Source organism: Arachis hypogaea, chromosome 3 (assembly GCF_003086295.3).
Source record: "Arachis hypogaea cultivar Tifrunner chromosome 3, arahy.Tifrunner.gnm2.J5K5, whole genome shotgun sequence".
Lineage (NCBI taxonomy): Eukaryota > Viridiplantae > Streptophyta > Magnoliopsida > Fabales > Fabaceae > Arachis > Arachis hypogaea.
The window spans coordinates 65,405,529-65,431,740 of record NC_092038.1 but is presented as its reverse complement, the minus strand read 5'-3'; the positions used below and the strand labels follow the sequence as shown (position 1 = coordinate 65,431,740).

At 40.9% G+C, this 26,212-nt stretch overlaps 1 non-coding gene across 1 annotated transcript; it reads right to left on the bottom strand.

The window, feature by feature from the left end:
- Positions 1–23,102: 23,102 nt before the first annotated feature.
- Positions 23,103–23,210, bottom strand: LOC112792905 (small nucleolar RNA R71). The gene has a single exon (XR_003197624.1). It is a non-coding gene; the product is annotated as a small nucleolar RNA R71 (small nucleolar RNA).
- Between the last annotated feature and the right edge of the window lie 3,002 nt (positions 23,211–26,212).

Genomic DNA, 26,212 nt, shown 5'->3' with positions numbered 1-26,212 from the left:
ATAGAATCCAGTGATTCTTTTGCATCTGTCACTAACGCCCCGCCCTCAGGAGTTTGAAGCACGTCACAGTCATTTAGTCATTGAATCCTACTCAGAATACCACAGACAAGGTTAGACCTTCCGGATTCTCTTGAATGCCGCCATCAGTTCTAGCCTATACCATGAAGACTCTGATCTCACGGAATGGCTGGCTCGTTTGTCAGGCGAGCACTCGGTTGTCAGGCGATCAACCATGCATCGTGTATCAGGAATCCAAGAGATATTCACCCAATCTAAGGTAGAACGGAGGTGGTTGTCAGTCACACATTCATAGGTGAGAATGATGATGAGTGTCACGGATCATCACATTCATCAAGTTGAAGAACAAGTGATATCTTAGAACAAGAACAAGCGGAATTGAATAGAAGAACAATAGTAATTGCATTAATACTCGAGGTACAGCAGAGCTCCACACCTTAATCTATGGTGTGTAGAAACTCCACCATTGAAAATACATAAGAACAAGGTCTAGGCATGGCCGAATGGCCAGCCTCCCAATGATCTAAGAACTAGATGTCCGAAGATTCTCCTATACAATAGTAAAAGGTCCTACTTATAGAAAACTAGTAGCCTAGGGTTTACAGATGTGAGTAAATGACATAAAAATCCACTTCCGGGCCCACATGGTGTGTGCTTGGGCTGAGCATTGAAGCATTTTTCGTGTAGAGACTCTTCTTGGAGTTAAACGCCAGCTTTGGTGCCAGTTTGGGCGTTTAACTCCCATTCTTGTGCCAGTTCCGGCGTTTAACGCTGGAAATCTTGAGGGTGACTTTGAACGCCGGTTTGGGCCATCAAATCTTGGGCAAAGTATGGACTATCATATATTGCTGGAAAGCCCAGGATGTCTACTTTCCAACTCCGTTGAGAGCGCGCCAATTGGGCTTCTGTAGCTCCAGAAACTCCACTTCGAGTGCAGGGAGGTCAGAATCCAACAGCATCTGCAGTCCTTTTCAGTCTCTGAATCAGATTTTTGCTCAGGTCCCTCAATTTCAGCCAGAAAATACCTGAAATCACAGAAAAACACACAAACTCATAGTAAAGTCCAGAAAAGTGAATTTTAACTAAAAACTAATAAAAATATACTAAAAACTAACTAGATCATACTAAAAACATACTAAAAACAATGCCAAAAAGCGTACAAATTATCCGCTCATCACAACACCAAACTTAAATTGTTGCTTGTCCTCAAGCAACTGAAAATCAAATAAGATAAAAAGAAGAGAATATGCAATGAATTCCAAAAACATCTATGAAGATCAGTATTAATTAGATGAGCGGGGCTTTTAGCTTTTTGCCTCTGAATAGTTTTAGCATCTCACTCTATCCTTTGAAATTCAGAATGATTGGCTTCTTTAGGAACTCAGAATCCAGATAGTGTTATTGATTCTCCTAGTTAAGTATGATGATTCTTGAACACAGCTACTTATTGAGTCTTGGCTGTGGCCCAAAGCACTCTGTCTTCCAGTATTACCACCGGATACATACATGCCACAGACACATAATTGGGTGAACCTTTTCAGATTGTGACTCAGCTTTGCTAGAGTCCCCAATTAGAGGTGTCCAGGGTTCTTAAGCACACTCTTTTTGCCTTGGATCACAACTTTATTTCTTTCTTTTTCTTTCTTTTTCTTTTTCTCCCTTTTTTTTTGTATTCACTGCTTTTTTTCTTGCTTCAAGAATCATTTTAATGATTTTTCAGATCCTCAGTAACATGTCTCCTTTTTCATCATTCTTTCAAGAGCCAACATTCATGAACCACAAATTCAAAAGACATATGCACTGTTTAAGCATACATTTAGAAAACAAAAATATTGCCACCACATCAAAATAATTAAACTGTTATTGATGTGTGGAAAGCGATCCAACACAAAACTCACCGGCAAGTGTACCGGGTCGCATCAAGTAATAATAACTCACATGAGTGAGGTCGATCCCACAGGGATTGAAGGATTGAGCAATTTTAGTTTAGTGGTTGATTTAGTCAAGCGAATCAAGTTTTGGTTGAGTGGGTTGTATTTAACAGAAGATAAATTGCTTGGAATGTAAAAGGGAGAGGGGGAATTTGCAGTAAATTAAAGAACAGGAAAATAAACTTGCTGAATCTTAAAGAACAAGAAAGTAAATGACTGAAACTTAAAGTGCAAGAAATGTAAATTGCAGAAACTTAAAGTGCAAGAAATGTAAATGGCTTGAATATAAAAGGGATTTGAGGACTGGGATTGCAGAATCTAAACAAAGAGAAATTGAATTGCCACCATTAATAGAGCAGAAATTGAATTGGAAGCAATGAGGATTCAAACAGAAATTGAAATTAAAGTGCAGCAAGGTTCACAGAAGAACCAAAAGTAAATTGGGATCTCAGGGTTCAAGAGACTAGGTAGCAGAGACTAGATCTCAATTACCTTCCTAGATCCAAGTTCTCAAAGCAATTGACAAGAAATTGAAGAAGAAACAGTAAAGAGAATGTGAATGGATTCAATTATGCAGAAAAGAAACTAAAGAGTTCTTGAGTGAAGATTGAGACAGAATTTCCTCAATTCTTAACACCCAAGAATCAAAACAAGGAAATTAAAAAGACTCAAGCAAGAACGAGGAAGAAGAGAGATCAATTCTCCTCCCTAATTCTCTGAAATCTCAGTGAAGACACCAAGAGAAGTTCCAAAGTGCAAAAATAAAATTCAAAGCTCAAAGAAAGTGCAAAATTCAAAAGCAAAGCAAAAGGTTCCTAATTACATCAAACTAGCTCCTATTTATACACTTTCTATTCTTGGATTTTGGAATTTGGATGGGCTTTTGATTTGGTGAAGAAATGAAATGAATTGGAATTTTAATTGAATTTTCGGCCCAAAAATAATAGCTCCCAGGAGGCTGCCCTGCCCTTGTGGAGGGCAGGGCAGGATTTGGTGCGCCAGAAATGTGCCACGGTGCGTGCTGATGCTGCCAGAATCATGCCATGATGCGCCAGAATGGTGCCTTGGTGCACAGGATGCTGCCCTGCCCTCGCGGAGGGCAGGGCAGAAAAATATGGTGCTACCAGGATCGTGCTGTGGTGCGCGTTGGTGCTGCCAGGATAGTGATTTGGTGCGCCAGAAATGTCCCTTGGTGCGCCAGATTCATGCACCAACAAAATGCTGCCCTGCCCTCGCGGAGGGCAGGGCAGTGTTTCCAAAATGAAGTCCCGCGTTCGAATCCGGGCAGAAACACAAGCTCATTCATTTTCCTTGGTTTCTTGGCACGGTAATGGAACTTAGTTCCTTGCTTCCTCATGGTCCCGTGTTCAACTCTTGTGGCAAGCATTATAGGCATTTTTCATTTGATTTTCTTCCTTGGTGAGCCCGATACTGCCCTTGTGGAGGGCAGGGCAACATTTTCTTCTTCTTGATTCCAAGGCACAAATTTGTGCTCTGCCCTTGTAGTGGGCAGGGCAGAGTTGCCTTCTTTGCCTTGTTCCCTTATGTTGCCCTCCTAGAGGGCAGTGTGCCCTTGTGGAGGGCAATGCTTGCCTCCCCCATTGCATGCGGCACACTTTTCCTTCCTTTGACCACGCTTCCTTCTCCTTGGGTCACGCTTTTCTCTTTTATTCTTTTCTTCACCTGAAATAAACCAAAACAACCACTCCAAGTATCACTAAATTCATAAGGCTTATAAATCAATTAAAATTCAATTAAAATTAGCTTAAACCTCATGAATTAACATTAATTTCATGGTGGTTGCTTGATTTAAAGAAGTTATGCATTTTCACTCCAAATCACTTACTTAGGAAGCAAGAAAGTGCATAAAGACTAACAAAACAAGTGAAATTAGCTTGAAAAATGGGTATATGATGACTTGTCATCAGTTATAAAATTCAAAATTCATGCAATTCTTTTCTTTTTCGATTAAGCACATTTTTCATTCAAGAAAAGTGATGGATTCACAGGACATTCATAACTTTAAGGCATAGACACTAATGATCACAAGACACAAACATAGATAAACATAAGCATAATTTTCAAAAAACAGGAAAATAAAGAACAAGGAAATTAAAGAACGGGTCCACCTTAGTGATGGCGGCTTGTTCTTCCTCTTGAAGATCCCATGGAGTGCTTGAGCTCTTCAATGTCTCTTCCTTGTCTTTGTTGCTCCTCTCTCATGATTCTTTGATCTTCTCTAATTTCATGGAGGATGATGGAGTGTTCTTGGTGCTCCACCCTTAGTTGTCCCATGTTGGAACTTAATTCTCCTAGGGAGGTGTTTAGTTGCTCCCAATAGTTTTGTGGAGGAAAGTGCATCCCTTGAGGCATCTCAGGGATTTGATGATGAGAGGGGTCTCTTGTTTGCTCCATCCTCTTCTTAGTGATGGGCTTGTCCTCATCAATGGGGATGTCTCCCTCTATGTCAACTCCAACTGAATAACAGAGGTGACAAATGAGATGAGGAAAGGCTAACCTTGCCAAGGTAGAGGACTTGTCCGCCACCTTATAAAGTTCTTGAGCTATAACCTCATGAACTTCTATTTCTTCTCCAATCATGATGCTATGAATCATGATAGCCCGGTCTATAGTAACTTCGGACCGGTTGCTAGTGGGAATGATTGAGCGTTGGATGAACTCTAACCATCCTCTAGCCACGGGTTTGAGGTCATGCCTTCTCAATTGAACCGGCTTTCCTCTTGAATCTCTCTTCCATTGGGCGCCCTCTTCACAAATGACTGTGAGTACTTGGTCCAACCTTTGATCAAAGTTGACCCTTCTAGTGTAAGGATGTTCATCTCCTTGCATCATGGGCAAGTTGAATGCCAACCTTACATTTTCCGGACTAAAATCCAAGTATTTCCCCCGAACCATAGTAAGCCAATTCTTTGGATCCGGGTTCACACTTTGGTCATGGTTCTTAGTGATCCATGCATTGGCATAGAACTCTTGAACCATTAAGATTCCGACTTGTTGAATGGGGTTGGTAAGAACTTCCCAACCTCTTCTTCGGATCTCATGTCGGATCTCCGGATATTCACTCTTTTTGAGTGAAAAAGGGACCTCGGGGATCACCTTCTTCAAGGCCACAACTTCATAGAAGTGGTCTTGATGCACCCTTGAGATGAATCTCTCAATCTCCCATGACTTGGAGGTGGAAGCTTTTGACTTCCCTTTCCTCTTTCTAGAGGTTTCTCCGGCCTTGGATGCCATAAATGGTTATGGAAAAACAAAAAGCAATGCTTTTACCACACCAAACTTAAAAGGTTTGCTCGTCCTCGAGCAAAAGAAGAAAGAAGAGAGTAGAAGAAGAAGAAATGGAGGAGAAGGAGATGGCTATGTGTTTCGGCCAAAAGGGGGGGAAGTAGTGTTTAGGTTGTGTGAAAATGAAGGAGTGAAGATGGGTTTATATAGGGGTGGGGGGTGGTTATGGTTCGGCTATGTGAGGGTGGGTTTGGGAGGGAAAGTGTTTTGAATTTGAATGGTGAGGTAGGTGGGGTTTTATGAAGGATGGATGTGAGTGGTGAAGAGAAAGATGGGATTTGATAGGTGAAGGGTTTTTGGGGAAGAGATGTTGAGGTGATTGGTGAATGGGTGAAGAAGAAGAGAGAGAGTGGTGGGGTAGGTGGGGATCCTGTGGGGTCCACAGATCCTGAGGTGTCAAGGAAAAGTCATCCCTGCACCAAATGGCATGCAAAAATGCGTTTTGAGCCAATTCTGGCGTTAAATGCCGGGCTGGTGCCCATTTTTGGCGTTTAACGCCAGCTTCTTGCCCTTTTCTGGCGTTTAACGCCAGTCTGGTGCCCCTTTCTGGCGTTAAACGCCCAGAATGGTGCCAGACTGGGCGTTTAACGCCCAACAGCTAGCCTTACTGGCGTTTAAACGCCAGCACGCTCTCCTCCAGGGTGTGCTATTTTTCTTTCTGTTTTTCATTCTGTCTTTGCTTTTTTCATTGATTTTGTGACTTCTCATGATCATCAACCTACAAAAAACATAAAATAACAAAGGAAAATAGATGAAATATAACATTGGGTTGCCTCCCAACAAGCGCTTCTTTAATGTCAGTAGCTTGACAGCGGGCTCTCATGGAGCCTCACAGATACTCAGAGCAATGTTGGAACCTCCCAACTCCCAACACCAAACTTAGAGTTTGACTGTGGGGGCTCTGTTTGACTCTGTTTTGAGAGAAGCTCTTCATGCTTCCTCTCCATGATGACAGAGTGATATTCTTGAGCCTTAAACACCAAGGATTCTTCATTCACTTGAATGATCAATTCTCCTCTATCAACATCAATCACAGCCTTTGCTGTGGCTAGGAAGGGTCTGCCAAGGATGATGGATTCATCCATGCACTTCCCAGACTCTAGGACTATGAAATCAGTAGGGATGTAATGGTCTTCAACTTTTACCAGAACATCCTCTACAAGTCCATAGGCCTGTTTTCTTGAATTGTCTGCCATCTCTAGTGAGATTTTTGCAGCTTGCACCTCAAAGATCCCTAGCTTCTCCATTACAGAGAGAGGCATGAGGTTTACACTTGACCCTAGGTCACACAAGGCCTTCTTGAAGGTCATGGTGCCTATGGTACAAGGTATTGAAAACTTCCCAGGATCCTGTCTCTTTTGAGGCAGTTTCTGCCTAGACAAGTCATCCAGTTCTTTGGTGAGCAAAGGGGGGTTCATCCTCCCAAGTCTCATTTCCAAATAACTTGTCATTTAGCTTCATGATTGCTCCAAGGTATTTAGCAACTTGCTCTTCAGTGACATACTCATCCTCTTCAGAGGAAGAATACTCATCAGAGCTCATGAATGGCAGAAGTAAGTCTAATGGAATCTCTATGGTCTCATTTTGAGCCTCAGATTCCCATGGTTCCTCATTGGGGAACTCATTGGAGGCCAGTGGACATCCATTGAGGTCTTCCTCAGTGGCGTTCACTGCCTCTCCTTCCTCTCCAAATTCGGCCATGTTGATGGCTTTGCACTCTCCTTTTGGATTTTCTTCTGTATTGCTTGGAAGAGTACTAGGAGGGAGTTCAGTAATTTTCTTGCTCAGCTGGCCCACTTGTGCCTCCAAATTTCTAATGGAGGACCTTGTTTCAGTCATGAAACTTTGAGTGGTTTTGATTAGATCAGAGACCATGGTTGCTAAGTCAGAGGTATTCTGCTTAGAATTCTCTGTCTGTTGCTGAGAAGATGATGGAAAAGGCTTGCTATTGCTAAACCTGTTTCTTCCACCATTATTATTGTTGAAACCTTGTTGAGGTCTCTGTTGATCCTTCCATGAGAGATTCGGATGATTTCTCCATGAAGGATTATAGGTGTTTCCATAGGGTTCTCCCATGTAATTCACCTCTTCCATTGAAGGGTTCTCAGGATCATAAGCTTCTTCTTCAGATAAAGCTTCCTTAGTACTGTTTGGTGTATTTTGCATTCCAGACAGACTTTGAGAAATCATATTGACTTGCTGAGTCAATATTTTGTTCTGAGCCAATATGGCATTCAGAGTGTCAATCTCAAGAACTCCTTTCTTCTGATTAGTCCCATTGTTCACAGGATTCCTTTCAGAAGTGTACATGAATTGGTTATTTGCAACCATTTCAATTAGCTCTTGAGCTTCTGTAGGCGTCTTCTTCAGATGAAGAGATCCTCCAGCAGAGCTATCCAAAGACATCTTGGACAGTTCAGAGAGACCATCATAGAAAATACCTATAATGCTCCATTCAGAAAGCATGTCAGAGGGACACTTTCTGATTAATTGTTTGTATCTTTTCCAAGCTTCATAGAGGGATTCTCCTTCCTTCTGTCTGAAGGTTTGGACTTCCACTCTAAGCTTACTCAATTTTTGAGGTGGAAAGAACTTTGCCAAGAAGGCATTGACTAGCTTTTCCCAAGAGTTCAGGCTTTCTTTAGGTTGTGAGTCCAACCATATTCTAGCTCTGTCTCTTACAGCAAAAGGGAATAGCATGAGTCTGTAGACCTCAGGGTCAACCCCATTAGTCTTGACAGTGTCACAGATTTGCAAGAACTCAGCTAAGAACTGATGAGGATCTTCCAATAGAAGTCCATGGAACTTGCAATTCTGTTGCATTAGAGAAACTAATTGAGGCTTAAGCTCAAAGTTGTTTTCTCCAATGGCAGGGATAGAGATGCTTCTCCCATAGAAGTCGGGAGTAGGTGCAGTAAAGTCACCCAGCACTTTCCTTGCATTGTTGGCATTGTTGTTGTTTTCGGCTGCCATGTGTTCTTCTTCTTTGAAGATTTCTGTTAGGTCCTCTACAGAGAGTTGTGCCTTAGCTTCTCTTAGCTTTCGCTTCAAGGTCCTTTCAGGTTCAGGATCAGCCTCAACAAGAATGCTTTTGTCTTTGCTCCTGCTCATATGAAAGAGAAGAAAACAAGGAAATATGGAATCCTCTATGTCACAGTATAGAGATTCCTTGAGGTGTCAGAGGAAAAGAAAAATGGAAGGCAGAAGTAGAAAAGTCGAACTTATCAAAGAAGATGGAGTTCGAATTTTGCATCAAGGAATAGTGTTAGTCCATAAATAGAAGGATGTGAGAAGAAGGGAAGTAATTTTCGAAAATTAAGTGAAAGATTTTGAAAACATTTTGAAAAAAACACTAACTAATTTTCGAAAACCAAGAGTGAAAAAGAAATCAAGTGATTTTTGAAAAAGATTTTGAAATAAGAAATTAAAAAGATTTGATTGAAAATTATTTTGAAAAAGATGTGGTTAAGAAGATATGATTGCTTTTAAAAAGATGTGATTGAGAAGGTATGATTTGAAAAACATTTTAAAAAGATTTGATTTTGAAAATTAATGACTTGGCTATCAAGAAAAGATATGATTCAAACATTAAACCTTTCTCAACAGAAAAGGCAACATACTTGAAATGTTGAATCAAATCATTAATTGATAGCAAGTATTTTTGAAAATAGAAAGAAATTAATTTTGAAAACATATGATTGAAAAGATATGATTTGAAAAAGATTTGATTTTGAAAAACTTTGAAAACTTGAAAAAAAAATTGCATTAAAAACAAAATCTTCCTTCTTGTGCCATCCTGGCGTTAAACGCCCAGAATGGTGCACATTCTGGCGTTTAACGCCCAAAACTCTACCCTTTTGGGCGTTAAACGCCCAACCAGGCACCCTGGCTGGCGTTTAAACGCCAGTCTGTCCTTCTTCACTGGGCGTTTTGAACGCCCAGCTTTTTCTGTGTAATTCCTCTGCAGTATGTTCTGAATCTTCAATTCTCTTTATTATTGACTTGAAAAGACACAAATTAAAAATATTTTTGGATTTTTAACAATGAGGAATAATCAAAATGCAACTAAAATCAAATAACAATGCATGCAAGACACCAAACTTAACAGTTTGTATACTACTGACACTAATGAGAATGCATATGAGACATATAAACACTCAAGTCAAGAGAATTCAAAGATCAGAGTAAGAAATCATCAAGAACAACTTGAAGATTAATGAAGACACATGCATTAGTGTAAGAAAAACAGAAACATGCAATTAGCACCAAACTTAAAATGAGACACTAGACTCAAACAAGAAATATTTTTGGATTTTATGATTTTGTAAATTTTTTTGTGCTTTTTCGAAAATTAAGTGGAAAAGAAAATAAAGGTATCAAAATTCTTAATGAGAATCCCAGGAATCATGCAATGTTTAGTCTAAGACTCCGGTCCAGGAATTAGACATGGCTTCACAGCCAGCCAAGCTTTCAAAGAAAGCTTCGGTCCAAAACACTAGACATGGCCAAAGGCCAGCCAAGCCTTAGCAGATCACTGCTCCAACAGCAAGATTGATAAAAATCAACAAGCTCTTGTGATGATAGGTTGAAACCTCGGTCCAATGAAATTAGACATGGCTTCACAGCCAGCCAGACTTCAACAAATCATCATGAAACTCTAGAATTCATTTTCAAGAACTCTGAAAAAAAAATACCTAATCTAAGCAACAAGATGAACCGTCAGTTGTCCATACTCGAACAATCCCCGGCAACGGCGCCAAAAACTTGGTAGCACGAAATTGTGATCACTACTTTTCACAAATCAATTAATCCCCGGTAATGAATCCAAAAACTTGGTGTTCAATACCATGGCATAAACACAACTTCGCACAACTAACCAGCAAGTGTACTGGGTCGTCCAAGTAATAAACCTTACGCGAGTAAGGGTCGATCCCACAGAGATTGTTGGTATGAAGCAAGCTATGGTCACCTTGTAAATCTTAGTCAGGCAAACTCAAATGGATATGGGTGATATACGAATAAAACATAAAGATAAAGATAGAGATACTTATGTAATTCATTGGTGGGAATTTCAGATAAGCGCATGAAGATGCTTGGTCCCTTCCGTCTCTCTGCTTTCCTACTGTCTTCATCCAATCCTTCTTACTCCTTTCCATGGCAAGCTTATGCAAGGGTTTCACCGTTGTCAGTGGCTACCTCCCATCCTCTCAGTGGAAATGTTCAACGCACCCTGTCACGGCACGGCTATCCATCTGTCGGTTCTCGATCAGGCCGGAATAGAATCCAATTATTCTTTTGCGTCTGTCACTAACGCCCCGCCCTCAGGAGTTTGAAGCACGTCACAGTCATTCAGTCATTGAATCCTACTCAGAATACCACAGACAAGGTTAGACCTTCCGGATTCTCTTGAATGCCGCCATCAGTTCTAGCCTATACCACGAAGACTCTGATCTCACGGAATGGCTGGCTCGTTTGTCAGGCGAGCACTCGGTTGTCAGGCGATCAACCATGCATCGTGTATCAGGAATCCAAGAGATATTCACCCAATCTAAGGTAGAACGGAGGTGGTTGTCAGTCACACGTTCATAGGTGAGAATGATGATAAGTGTCACGGATCATCACATTCATCAAGTTGAAGAACAAGTGATATCTTAGAACAAGAACAAGCGGAATTGAATAGAAGAACAATAGTAATTGCATTAATACTCGAGGTACAGCAGAGCTCCACACCTTAATCTATGGTGTGTAGAAACTCCACCGTTGAAAATACATAAGAACAAGGTCTAGGCATGGCCGAATGGCCAGCCTCCCAATGATCTAAGATAGCATAAGAACAAAGCTTTGGGGTAATGAGCATGAAATTAAATCGCAGAAAGTAAAGAGGACCATAGCTTTGTTCTTATGCTATCTTAGATCATTGGGAGGCTGGCCATTCGGCCATGCCTAGACCTTGTTCTTATGTATTTTCAACGGTGGAGTTTCTACACACCATAGATTAAGGTGTGGAGCTCTGCTGTACCTCGAGTATTAATGCAATTACTATTGTTCTTCTATTCAATTCCGCTTGTTCTTGTTCTAAGATATCACTTGTTCTTTAACTTGATGAATGTGATGATCCGTGACACTCATCATCATTCTCACCTATGAACGTGTGACTGACAACCACCTCCGTTCTACCTTCGATTGGGTGAATATCTCTTGGATTCCTGATACATGATGCATGGTTGATCGCCTGACAACCGAGTGCTCGCCTGACAAACGAGCCAGCCATTCCGTGAGATCAGAGTCTTCGTGGTATAGGCTAGAACTGATGGCGACATTCAAGAGAATCCGGAAGGTCTAACCTTGTCTGTGGTATTCTGAGTAGGATTCAATGATTGAATGACTGTGACGTGCTTCGAACTCCTGAGGGCGGGGCGTTAGTGACAAACGCAAAAGAATCACTGGATTCTATTCCGGCCTGATCGAGAACCGACAGATGGATAGCTGTGCCGTGACAGGGTGCGTTGAACATTTTCACTGAGAGGATGGGAGGTAGCCACTGACAACGGTGAAACCCTTGCTTAAGCTTGCCATGGAGAGGAGTAAGAAGGATTGGATGAAGACAGTAGGAAAGCAGAGAGACGGAAGGGACAGCATCTTCATATGCTTATCTGAAATTCCTACCAATGAATTACATAAGTATCTCTATCTTTATCTTTATGTTTTATTCACCCATATCCATTTGAGTTTGCCTGACTGAGATTTACAAGGTGACCATAGCTTGCTTCATACCAACAATCTCTGTGGGATCGACCCTTACTCGCGTAAGGTTTATTACTTGGACGACCCAGTACACTTGCTGGTTAGTTGTGCGAAGTTGTGTTTATGCCATGGTATTGAACACCAAGTTTTTGGATTCATCACCGGGGATTATTTGTGTTGTGAAAAGTATTGATCACAATTTCGTGCTATCAAGTTTTTGGCGCCGTTGCCGGGGATTGTTGAGTTTGGACAACTGACGGTTCATCTTGTTGCTTAGATTAGGTATTTTTTTTTTCGGAATTCTTGAAGATGAATTCTAGAGTTTCATGATGATTTGTTGAAGTCTGGCTGGCTGAGAGGCCATGTCTAATTTCATTGGACCGAGGTTTCAACTTATCATCACAAAAGCTTGTTGATTTCTATCAATCTTGCTTTTGGAGCAGTGATCTGCTAAGGCTTGGCTGGCCTTTGGCCATGTCTAGTGTTTTGGACCGAAGCTTTCTTTGAAAGCTTGGCTGGCTGTGAAGCCATGTCTAATTCCTGGACCGGAGTCTTAGACTAAACATTGCATGATTCTTGGGATTCTCATTAAGAATTTTGATACCTTTATTTTCTTTTCCACTTAATTTTCGAAAAAGCACAAAAAAATTTTACAAAATCATAAAATCCAAAAAAATGTTTCTTGTTTGAGTCTAGTGTCTCATTTTAAGTTTGGTGTCAATTGCATGTTTTTGTTCTTCTTGCACTCATGCATGTGTCTTCATTAATCTTCAAGTTGTTCTTGATGATTTCTTACTCTGATCTTTGAATTCTCTTGACTTGAGTGTTTATGTGTCTCATATGCATTCTCATTAGTGTCAGTAGTATACAAACTGCTAAGTTTGGTGTCTTGCATGCATTGATATTTGATTTTAGTTGCATTTTGATTATTCCTTATTATTAAAAATCCAAAAATATTTTTAATTTGTGTCTTTTCAAGTCAATAATACAGAGAATTGAAGATTCAGAACATACTGCAGAGGAACTACACAGAAAAAGCTGGGCGTTCAAAACGCCCAGTGAAGAAGGATAGACTGGCGTTTAAACGCCAGCCAAGGTGCCTGGTTGGGCGTTTAACGCCCAAAAGGGTAGAGTTTTGGGCATTAAACACCAGAATGTGCACCATTCTGGGCGTTTAACGCCAGGATGGCACAAGAGGGAAGATTTTGTTTTCAAATCAATTTTTTTCAAGTTTTCAAAATCTTTTCAAAATCAAATCTTTTTCAAATCATATCTTTTCAATCAAATCTTCTTCAAAATCAATTTTTTTCTACTTTCAAAAATACTTGCTATCAATTAATGATTTGATTCAACATTTCAAGTATGTTGCCTTTTCTGTTGAGAAAGGTTTAATGTCTGAATCATATCTTTTCTTGATAGCCAAGTCATTAATTTTCAAAATCAAATCTTTTAAAATGTTTTTCAAATCATATCTTCTCAATCACATATTTTTTAAAACCAATCATATCTTCTTAACCACATCTTTTTCAAAATAGTTTTCAATCAAATCTTTTTGATTTCTAATTTCAAAATCTTTTTCAAAAATCACTTTACTTCTTTACCACTTTTATTTTCGAAAATCAATTAGTATTTTTCAAAATGTTTTCAAAATCTTTGACTTAATTTTCGAAAATTACTTCTCCTCTTTTCACATCCTTCTATTTATGGACTAACACTATTCCTTAATGCAAAATTCGAACTCCATCTTCTTTGATAAGTTCGAATTTTCTACTTCTGCCTTCCATTTTTCTTTTCCTCTGGCACCTCAAGGAATCTCTATACTGTGACATAGAGGATTCCATATTTTCTTGTTCTCTTCTCTTTCTTATGAGTAGGAGCAAGGACAAAAGCATTCTTGTTAAGGCACAACTCTCTGTAGAGGACCTAACCGAATTCTTCAAAGAAGAAGAACACATGGCAGCCGAAAACAACAACAATGCCAACAATGCAAGGAAGGTGCTGGGTGACTTTACTGCACCTACTCCCGACTTCTATGGGAGAAGCATCTCTATCCCTGCCATTGGAGCAAACAACTTTGAGCTTAAGCCTCAATTAGTTTCTCTAATGCAACAGAATTGCAAGTTCCATGGACTTCCATTGGAAGATCCTCATCAGTTCTTAGCTGAGTTCTTACAAATCTGTGACACTGTTAAGACTAATGGGGTTGACCCTGAGGTCTACAGACTTATGCTATTCCCTTTTGCTGTAAGAGACAGAGCTAGGACATGGTTGGATTCACAACCTAAAGAAAGCCTGAACTCTTGGGAAAAGCTAGTCAATGCCTTCTAGGCAAAGTTCTTTCCACCTAAAAAATTGAGTAAGCTTAGAGTGGAAGTCCAAACCTTCAGACAGAAGGAAGGAGAATCCCTCTATGAAGCTTGGGAAAGATACAAACAATTAATCAGAAAGTGTCCCTTTGACATGCTTTCTGAATGGAGCATCATAGGTATTTTCTATGATGGTCTCTCTGAACTATCCAAGATGTCTTTGGATAGCTCTGCTGGAGGATCTCTTCATCTGAAGAAGACGCCTACAGAAGCTCAAGAGCTGATTGAAATGGTTGCAAATAACCAATTCATGTACACTTCTGAAAGGAATCCTGTGAACAATGGGACTAGTCAGAAGAAAGGAGTTCTTGAGATTGACACTCTGAATGCCATATTGGCTCAGAACAAAATATTGACTCAACAAGTCAATATGATTTCTCAAAGTCTGTCTAGAATGCAAAATGCACCAAGCAGTACTAAGGAAGCTTCATCTGAGGAAGAAGCTTATGATCCTGAGAACCCTTCAATGGAAGAGGTGAATTACATGGGAGAACCCTATGGAAACACCTATAATCCTTTATGGAGAAATCATCCAAATTTTTCATGGAAGGATCAACAGAGACCTCAACAAGGTTTCAACAATAATAATGGTGGAAGAAATAGGTTTAGCAATAGCAAACCTTTTCTATCATCTTCTCAGCAACAGACAGAGAGTTCTAAGCAGAGTACCTCTGACTTAGCAACCATGGTCTCTGATCTGATCAAAACCACTCAAAGTTTCATGACTGAAACAAGGTCCTCCATTAGAAATTTAGAGGCACAAGTGGGTCAGCTGAGCAAGAAAATTACTGAACTCCCTCCTAGTACTCTTCCAAGCAATACAGAAGAAAATCCAAAAGGAGAGTGCAAAGCCATCAACATGGTCGAATTTGGAGAGGAAGGAGAGGCAGTGAACGCTGATGACAAGTCATCATATACCCATTTTTCAAGCTAATTTCACTTGCTTTGTTAGTCTTTATGCACTTTCTTGCTTCCTAAGTAAGTGATTTGGAGTGAAAATGCATAACTTCTTTAAATCAAGCAACCACCATGAAATTAATGTTAACTCATGAGGTTTAAGCTAATTTTAATTGAATTTTAATTGATTTATAAGCCTTATGAATTTAGTGATACTTGGAGTGGTTGTTTTGGTTTATTTTAGGTGAAGAAAAGAATAAAAGAGAAAAGCGTGGCCTAAGAAAGCGTGACACAAGGAGAAGGAAGCGTGGTCAAAGGAAGGAAAAGTGTGCCGCATGCAATGGGGGAGGCAAGCATTGCCCTCCACAAGGGCACACTGCCCTCTAGGAGGGCAACATAAGGGAACAAGGCAAAGAAGGCAACTCTGCCCTGCCCACTACAAGGGCAGAGCACAAATTTGTGCCTTGGAATCAAGAAGAAGAAAATGTTGCCCTGCCCTCCACAAGGGCAGTATCGGGCTCATAAGGGGAGAAATTCAAAGAAAAATGTCTCCAAATGCTTGCCACAAAAGTTGAACACGGGACCATAAGGAAGCAAGGAACTAAGTTCCATTACCGTGCCAAGAAAGCCAAGGAAATCAAGCAGCGTGTGTTTCGGCCATGATTCGAACCTGGGACATCAAAGTGAAAACACTGCCCTGCCCTTCGCGAGGGCAGGGCAGCATTTTGTGGTGCATGAATCTGGCGCACCAAGGGACATTTCTGGCGCACCAAATCACTATCCTGGCAGCACCAGCACGCACCACAACACGATCCTGGTAGCACCATATTTTTCTGCCCTGCCCTCCGTGAGGGCAGGGCAGCATCCTGTGCACCAAAGCACCATTCTGGCGCATCATGGCATGATTCTGGCAACATCAGCACGCACCGTGGCACATTTCTGGCGCACCAATTTTTCCTGCCCTGCCCTCCGCGAGGGCAGGGCAGCGTTCTGCACACCAGACCGCACCAAGCCGCACCAAGCAAGCACCAACACGCACCAAATCCTTTTCTGCCCTCCACAAGGGCAGGGCAGCCTCCTGGGAGCTATTATTTTTGGGCCGAAAATTCAATTAAAATTCCATTTTAATTCATTTCTTAACCAAATCAAAAGCCCATCCAAATCCCAAAATCCAAGAATAGAAAGTGTATAAATAGGAGCTAGTTTGATGTAATTAGGAACCTTTTTGCTTTGCTTTTGAATTTTGCACTTTCTTTGAGCTTTGAATTTTATTTTTGCACTTTGGAACTTCTCTTGGTGTCTTCACTGAGATTTCAGAGGATTAGGGAGGAGAATTGATCTCTCTTCTTCCTCGTTCTTGCTTGAGTCTTTTTAATTTCCTTGTTTTGATTCTTGGGTGTTAAGAATTGAGGAAATTCTGTCTCAATCTCCACTCAATAACTCTTTAGTTTCTTTTCTGCATAATTGAATCCATTCACATTCTCTTTACTGTTTCTTCTTCAATTGCTTTGAAAACTTGGATTTAGGAAGGTAATTGAGATCTAGGCTCTGCTACCTAGTCTCTTGAACCCTGAGATCCCAATTTACTTTTGGTTCTTCTGTGAACCTTTGCTGCACTTAATTTCTTTACTGTTTGAGTTCTAATTACTTCTAATTCAATTTCTCTTGTTTAGATTCTGCAATCCCAGTCCTCAAATCCCTTTTACATTCAAGCAATTTACATTTCTTGCCATTTAAGTTACTGCAATTTACATTTCTTGCACTTTAAGTTTCAGTCATTTAATTTCTTGTTCTTTAAGATTCAGTCTGTTTTACTTTCCTGCCCTTTAATTTACTACAATTCTTCCCTCTCCCTTTACATTCCAAGCAATTTAGTTTCTGTTAAAGATAAATCACTCAACCAACATTTGATTCGCTTGACTAAATCAACCACTAAACTAAAATTGCTCAATCCTTCAATCCATGTGGGATCGACCTCACTCATGTGAGTTATTATTACTTGATGCGACCCGGTACACTTGCCGGTGAGTTTTGTGTTGGATCGCTTTCCACACATCAAATGCCACTGAGGAAGACCTCAATGGACGTCCACTGGCCTCCAATGAGTTCCCCAATGAGGAACCATGGGAATCTGAGGCTCAAAATGAGACCATAGAGATTCCATTGGACTTACTTCTGCCATTCATGAGCTCTGATGAGTATTCTTCCTCTGAAGAGGATGAGTATGTCACTGAAGAGCAAGTTGCTAAATACCTTGGAGCAATCATGAAGCTAAATGACAAGTTATTTGGAAATGAGACTTGGGAGGATGAACCTCCTTTGCTCACCAAAGAACTGGATGACTTGTCTAGGCAGAAACTGCCTCAAAAGAGACAGGATCCTGGGAAGTTTTCAATACCTTGTACCATAGGCACCATGACCTTCAAGAAGGCCTTGTGTGACTTAGGGTCAAGTGTAAACCTCATGCCTCTCTCTGTAATGGAGAAGCTAGGGATCTTTGAGGTGCAAACTGCAAAAATCTCACTAGAGATGGCAGCCAACTCAAGAAAACAAGCCTATGGACTTGTAGAGGATGTTCTGGTAAAAGTTGAAGACCATTACATCCCTACTAATTTTATAGTCCTAGAGACTGGGAAGTGCATGGATGAATCTATCATCCTTGGCAGACCCTTCCTAGCCACAGCAAAGGCTGTGATTGATGTTGATAGAGGAGAGTTGATCATTCAAGTGAATGAAGAATCCTTGGTGTTTAAGGCTCAAGGATATCCCTCTGTCACCATGGAGAAGAAGCATGAAGAGCTTCTCTCAAAACAGAGCCACACAGAGCCCCCATAGTTAAACTCTAAGTTTGGTGTTGGGAGGCCACAACCAACTTCTAAGTTTGGTGTTGAACCCCCACATTCAAACTCTAAGTTTGGTGTTGGGAGGTTCCAACATTGCTTTGAGTATCTGTGAGGCTCCATGAGAGTCCTCTGTCAAGCTACTGACACTAAAGAAGCGCTTGTTGGGAGGCAACCCAATGTTTTATAATTAACTATTTTCTTTTGTTATTTTATGTTTCTTTTGTAGGTTGATGATCATGAGAAGTCACAAAATCAATGGAAAAAGCAAAAACTGAATGAAAAGCAGAAAGAAAAACAGCACACCCTGGAGGAGAGCGTGCTGGCGTTTAAATGCCAGTAAGGCTAGCTGTTGGGCGTTTAACGCCAGAAAGGGGCACCAGACTGGCGTTAAACGCCAGAAAAGGGCAAGAAGCTGGCGTTAAACGCCAGAAATGGGCACCAGCCCGGCGTTTAACGCCGAATGGGCCAGAAACGCATTTTTGCATGTCATTTGGTGCAGGGATGACTTTTCCTTGACACCTCAGGATCTGTGGACCCCACAGGATCCCCACCTACCCTACGACTCTCTCTCTTCTTCACCCATTCACCAATCACCTCAACACCTCTTCCCCAAAAACCCTTCACCTATCAAATCCCATCTTTCTCTTCACCACTCACATCCATCCTTCATAAAACCCTACCTACCTCACCATTCAAATTCAAACCACTTTCCCTCCCAAACCCACCCATACATGACCGAACCATGACTCCCCCCACTCCTATATAAACCCTTCTTCACTCCTTCATTTTCACACAACCTAAACACCACTTCTCCCCCTTTTGGCCGAACACAAGCCATTCCCTTTTCCCTTCATTTCTTCTTCTTCTACTCTCTTCTTTCTTCTTTTGCTCGAGGACGAGCAAACCTTTTAAGTTTGGTGTGGTAAAAGCATTGCTTTTTGTTTTTCCATAACCATTTATGGCATCCAAGGCCGGAGAAACCTCTAGAAAGAGGAAAGGGAAGGCAAAAGCTTCCACCTCCGAGTCATGGGAGATGGAGAGATTCATCTCAAGAGTGCACCAAGACCATTTCTATGAAGTTGTGGCCGTGAAGAAGGTGATCCCCGAGATCCCTTTCAAACTCAAAAAGGGTCAACTTTGATCAAAGGTTGGACCAAGTCCTCATAAACATTTGTGAAGAGGGCGCTCAATGGAAGAGAAACTCAAGAAGGAAGCCGGTTCAATTGAGAAGGCATGACCTCAAACCCGAGGCTAGAGGATGGTTAGAGTTTATACAACGCTCAATCATTCCCACTAGCAACCGGTCCGAAGTTACTATAGACCGGGCTATCATGATTCATAGCATCATGATTGGAGAAGAAATAGAAGTTCATGAGGTTATAGCTCAAGAACTTTATAAGGTGGCGGACAAGTCCTCTATCTTGGCAAGGTTAGCCTTTCCTCATCTCATTTGTCACCTCTGTTATTCAGTTGGAGTTGACATAGAGGGAGACACCCCCATTGATGAGGACAAGCCCATCACTAAGAAGAGGATGGAGCACACAAGAGACCCCACTCATCATGAGATCCCTGAGATTCCTCAAGGGATGCACTTTCCTCCACAAAACTATTGGGAGCAACTAAACACCTCCCTAGGAGAATTGAGTTCCAACATGGGACAACTAAGGGTGGAGCATCAAGAACACTCCATCATCCTCCATGAAATTAGAGAAGATCAAAGAATCATGAGAGAGGAGCAACAAAGACAAGGAAGAGACATTGAAGAGCTCAAGCACTCCATAGGATCTTCAAGAGGAAGAAAGAGCCGCCATCACTAAGGTGGACCCGTTCTTTAATTTCCTTGTTCTTTATTTTTCTGTTTTTCGAAGATTATGCTTATGTTTATCTATGTTTGTGTCTTGTGATCATTAGTGTCTTAGTGTCTATGCCTTAAAGTTATGAATGTCCTATGAATCCATCACCTCTCTTGAATAAAAAAATTGTTCTTAATTGAAAAAGATAAGAATTGCATGAATTTTGAATTTTATAACAGTTTAATTATTTTGATGTGGTGGCAATGCTTTTGTTTTCTGAATGTATGCTTAAACAGTGCATATATCTTTTGAATTTGTAGTTCATCAATGTTGGCTCTTGAAAGAATGATGAAAAAGGAGACATGTTGCTGAGGATCTGAAAAATCATAAAAATGATTCTTGAAGCAAGAAAAAGCAATGAAAAAAAGAAGAAGAAGAAAAACGAAAAAAAAGAAAAGAGAAAAAGAAAGAAATAAAGTTGTGATCCAAGGCAAAAAGAGTGTGCTTAAGAACCCTGGACACCTCTAATTGGGGACTCTAGCAAAGCTGAGTCACAATCTAAAAAGGTTCACCCAATTATGTGTCTGTGGCATGTATGTATCCGGTGGTAATACTGGAAGACAGAGTGCTTTGGGCCACAGCCAAGACTCAATAAGTAGCTATGTTCAAGAATCATCATACTTAACTAGGAGAATCAATAACACTATCTGGATTCTGAGTTCCTAAAGAAGCCAATCATTCTGAATTTCAAAGGATAGAGTGAGATGCCAAAACTATTCAGAGGCAAAAAGCTAAAAGCTCCGCTCATCTAATTAATACTGATCTTCATAGATGTTTTTGGAATTCATTGCATACTCTCTTCTTTTTATCTTATTTGATTTTCAGTTGCTTGAGGACAAGCAACAATTTAAGTTTGGTGTTGTGATGAGCGGATAATTTGTACGCTTTTTTGCATTGTTTTTAGTATGTTTTTAGTATGATCTAGTTAGTTTTTAGTATATTTTTATTAGTTTTTAGTTAAAATTCACTTTTTTGGACTTTACTATGAGTTTGTGTGTTTTTCTGTGATTTCAGGTATTTTCTGGCTGAAATTGAGGGACCTGAGCAAAAATCTGATTCAGAGACTGAAAAGGACTGCAGATGCTGTTGGATTCTGACCTCCCTGCACTCGAAGTAGATTTTCTGGAGCTACAGAAGCCCAATTGGCGCGCTCTCAACGGCGTTGGAAAGTAGACATCCTGGGCTTTCCCGCAATATATGATAGTCCATACTTTGCCCAAGATTTGATGGCCCAAACTAGCGTTCAAAGTCACCCTCAGAAATCCCAGCGTTAAACGCCGGAACTGGCACCAAAATGGGAGTTAAACGCCCAAACTGGCATAAAAGCTGGCGTTTAACTCCAAGGAGAGTCTCTACACGAAAATGCTTCAATGCTCAGCCCAAGCGCACACCAAGTGGGCCCGGAAGTGGATTTTTATGTCATTTACTCATCTCTGTACACCCTAGGTTACTAGTTCTCTATAAGTAGGACCTTTAACTATTGTATTGACAGAGATCGGGGGTAGCTATCTATGTTCTTATGCTATCTTAGATCATTGGGAGGCTGGATATTCGGCCATGCCTAGACCTTGTTCTTATGTATTTTCAACAGTGGAGTTTCTACACACCATAGATTAAGGTGTGGAGCTCTGCTGTACCTCGAGTATTAATGCAATTACTATTGTTCTTCTATTCAATTTCGCTTGTTCTTGTTCTAAGATATCACTTGTTCTTCAACTTGATGAATATGATGATCCGTGACACTCATCATCATTCTCACCTATGAACGTGTGACTGACAACCACCTCTGTTCTACCTTCGATTGGGTGAATATCTCTTGGATTCCTGATACACGATGCATGGTTGATCGCCTGACAACCGAGTGCTCGCCTGACAAATGAGCCAGCCATTCCGTGAGATCAGAGTCTTCGTGGTATAGGCTAGAACTGATGGCGGCATTCAAGAGAATCCGGAAGGTCTAACCTTGTCTGTGGTATTCTGAGTAGGATTCAATGATTGAATGACTGTGACGTGCTTCAAACTCTTGAGGGCGGGGCGTTAGTGACAGACGCAAAAGAATCACTGGATTCTATTCCGGCCTGATCGAGAACCGACAAATGGATAGCCGTACCGTGACAGGGTGCGTTGAACATTTCCACTGAGAGGATGGGAGGTAGCCACTGACAACGGTGAAACCCTTGCTTAAGCTTGCCATGGAAAGGAGTAAGAAGGATTGGATGAAGACAGTAGGAAAGCAGAGAGACGGAAGGGACAGCATCTTCATATGCTTATCTGAAATTCCTACCAATGAATTACATAAGTATCTCTATCTTTATCTTTATGTTTTATTCACCCATATCCATTTGAGTTTGCCTGACTGAGATTTACAAGGTGACCATAGCTTGCTTCATACCAACAATCTCTGTGGGATCGACCCTTACTCGCGTAAGGTTTATTACTTGGACGACCCAGTACACTTGCTGGTTAGTTGTGCGAAGTTGTGTTTATGCCATGGTATTGAACACCAAGTTTTTGGATTCATCACCGGGGATTATTTGTGTTGTGAAAAGTATTGATCACAATTTCGTGCACCAAGCTTCAACATCCTTTGATTCAGAACCTGAAAGAACCCTTTGGAGACTAAGAAGGGAAGCAAGAGGGAAAAGGATTATTGGTGCTGAGGAAGAAGAGGAAGAGTATTTTGAACCCAACATGGAAGAAAATATGGAGAATAATCATGAAGAAGAAGCTCATAATCATGTCAGAGAAGGCCATGCAAACAGGGCTGGGCAAGAAAGGAGAGTCTTAGGATCCTATATCAATCATAATCCTGGAAACTGTGGAAGCAGCATTCAGAAGCCCACCATACATGCCAACAATTTCGAGCTAAAACCCCAGCTCATCCCTCTTGTGCAGAATAATTGCTCATTTGGAGGAGGTGCTCAAGAAGATCCTAATCAATATTTGACCACCTTCCTGAGGATTTGTGACACAGTGAAATCCAATGGAGTCCACCCAGATGTCTATAGGTTGCTCTTGTTCCCTTTTTCACTCAGGGACAAGGCATCCAAATGGCTTGAATCCTTCCCAAAGGAGAGCTTAACTAATTGGGAAGAAGTGGTGAACAAGTTTTTAGCAAGATTTTACCCTCCTCAAAGGATCAATAGGCTAAGAACTGAGGTGCAAACTTTTAGACAACAAGATGGTGAGACACTTTATGAAGCATGGGAGAGATTCAAAGACCTAACAAGGAGATGCCCACCAGAGATGTTTAATGAATGGGTTCAACTTCACATCTTCTATGAAGGTCTTTCCTATGAGTCAAAGAAGGCTGTGGATCATTCATCAGGAGGCTCTCTAAACAAGAAGAAAACCATTGAAGAAGCCATAGATGTCATTGAAATAGTTGCTGAAAATGACTACTTCTATGCCTCTGAAAGAAGTAACACCAGAGGAGTAATGGAGCTGAACCACATGGATGCATTGTTAGCTCAAAACAAGATGATCACCAAGCAGCTAGCAGATCTTACCAAGAAGGTGGAGGAGGACCAAGTTGCAGTAGCCATCACTTCATCATCATCTCGAGAAGGAGTAAACATAGGAGAAGAAGGTGATTGGGAGCAAGCTAACTATGTTGGAAACTCACCTAGACAAGTCCATGATCCATACTCCAAAACTTACAACTCTGGATGGAGAAATCACCCCAACTTTGGATGGGGAAACCAACAAGACCAAGGGCAAGATCAGAGACGCCACAACCTCAACTCCAACAACAATGTTACTCATCAAAACACCTCACAGAGATATTACCAACATCCATCTAACCCACCTTCTCAACCACCTAATCTCAACCCACCATCAATAACCGAGGATAAGCTCTCAAAGATTGAAGCCCTACTTGAAAACTTATGCAGAGAAGTCCAAGACAACAAAGTGTTTCCAGGAAGAAGTACAATCCAACATGCAGAATCAAGATGCTGCCATCAAGAAACTGGAAACACAAATTGAATTCTTATTCAAGCAAGTCCCTGGACACAACAATTGCAGCAATATTAACTCAATATCAACGGAGGAATGTCAAGCTATCACCCTCAGAAGTTGAAAGGAATTGAAGGAGACCCACAAGAAACCACCAGAGAAGAAATTAGATGAAGAAAATAAAGGACATGAAGAAGCTCAGCCTTCAAATCCTATGCCACATCAAGAAGAAGAAGCACTCAAACCATGTTTCTCAAAAGCTCCATACCCCCCAACAGCTGCAGTTAAAGAAGAGAGGAGAAGACAACCAATTCTCAAGATTCTTAGAAATCTTCAAGAAACTACAAATAAACATACCTTTTGCTAAAGCAATAGAGAAAATGCCACTCTATGCCAAGTTCTTGAAGGAATAGATGACCAAAAAGAGAAGTTGGAAGAATAATGAGACCGTGGTGTTCACGAAAGAATGCAGTGCCATCATCCAACACAAATTGCCCCAGAAATTGAAGGATCCTGGGAGTTTTCAAATCCCTTGTATCATTGGGGAAATCACTGTGGAAAAGGCTTTATGGGATCTAGGAGCCAGCATAAACCTAATGTCTCTAGCAATGATGAAAAAAATAAAGATTGAGGAAGCCAAACCAACAAAAATGGCGCTGTAACTAGCAGACAGATCATTCAAATTTTCCCATGGGATAGTAGAAGATCTGCTGGTGAAGGTGGGAGACTTCATCTTTCCTGTAGATTTCGTAGTATTAGACATGGAAGAAGGAGCTAAGACTTCCATCATCCTGGGAAGACCATTCTTAGCCACTGCCGGAGCCATTATTAACGTCCAAAAGGGTGAACTCGTCCTTAGATTACATGAGGAGAAAATGACATTCAATGTGTTTAAAGCCATGAGTTACCCACACAACTCATTAGGAGAATGTATGAGGTTGGACTCCGTAGAGGCTTTGGTACAAGAAACTCTTGAAGAAGAACTTGAAACATCAACAGAAGAAGAATTAACAGCAAGCGAAGAAGCTGCAGCCGCTGAAATACATGTTCAAGGCATGCTAGAAGAAAAGGAGGAAGGAAAAGAAGCTCCCAAACTGGAGCTTAAAGCACTGCCCACCACTCTCAAATATGCATACTTGGGAGAAAATAAAAGTTATCCAGTGATCATAAATTCAGCCCTTAGCCAAGAACAAGAGGAAGAGTTGCTTCAAGTCTTGCGAAAGCATAAGGATGCCATTGGATGGACACTTGCTGACTTGAAAGGAATCAGTTCAGCCATATGCATGCATAAGATACTCTTGGAAGAAGGTGCCAAACCATCCATTCAGCCCCAAAGAAGGTTGAATCCAGCAATGAAGGAAGTGGTGCAGAAAGAAGTTATGAAATTGTGGCAGGGTGGAGTAATCTATCCAGTTTCAGATAGCCAATGGGTCAGTCCAGTTCAAGTAGTTCCCAAGAAAGGAGGAATCACTGTGGTGCCCAACGAAAGGAATGAGCTAATCCCTACAAGAACTATCACAGGCTGGAGAATGTGTATTGACTATAGGAAGCTCAATGAAGCCACAAGAAAAGATCATTTTCCACTTCCCTTCATAGATCAAATGTTGGAAAGACTTGCGGGACATGCATATTATTATTTTCTAGACAGTTATTCAGGATATAACCAAATAGTGGTTAATCCAAGAGACCAAGAGAAAACATCATTCACATGCCCATATGGAGTATTTGCCTACAGGCGCATGCCATTTGGGCTATGTAATGCACCAGCAACTTTTCAACGCTGCATGCTCTCCATCTTTTCAGATATGATAGAGAAGTTCATTGAAGTTTTCATGGATGACTTCTCAGTATTTGGAGATTCCTTCCCTAATTGCCTAAACCATCTTCCCTTGGTATTGAAAAGATGTCAAGAAACAAATTTAGTCTTGAACTGGGAAAAATGTCATTTCATGGTGACAGAGGGAATAGTTCTTGGCCATAAAGTTTCTAATCAAGGCATTGAGGTAGACAGAGCTAAGGTGGAGCTAATTGAAAAGTTACCTCCACCAAGTGATGTCAAGGCAATTAGAAGCTTTTTGGGACATGCTAGCTTCTACAGAAGGTTTATCAAAGATTTTTCAAAGATAGCCAAGACCTTAAGCAATCTCCTAATGTCTGATACACCATTTATTTTTGATGAGAAATGCATGCTAGCATTTGAAAACTTGAAAAAGAGGTTATCCTCAGCTCCTATCATCACCCCTCCTGATTGGAATTTACCATTCGAACTGATGTGTGATGCATCTGATTTTGCAGTT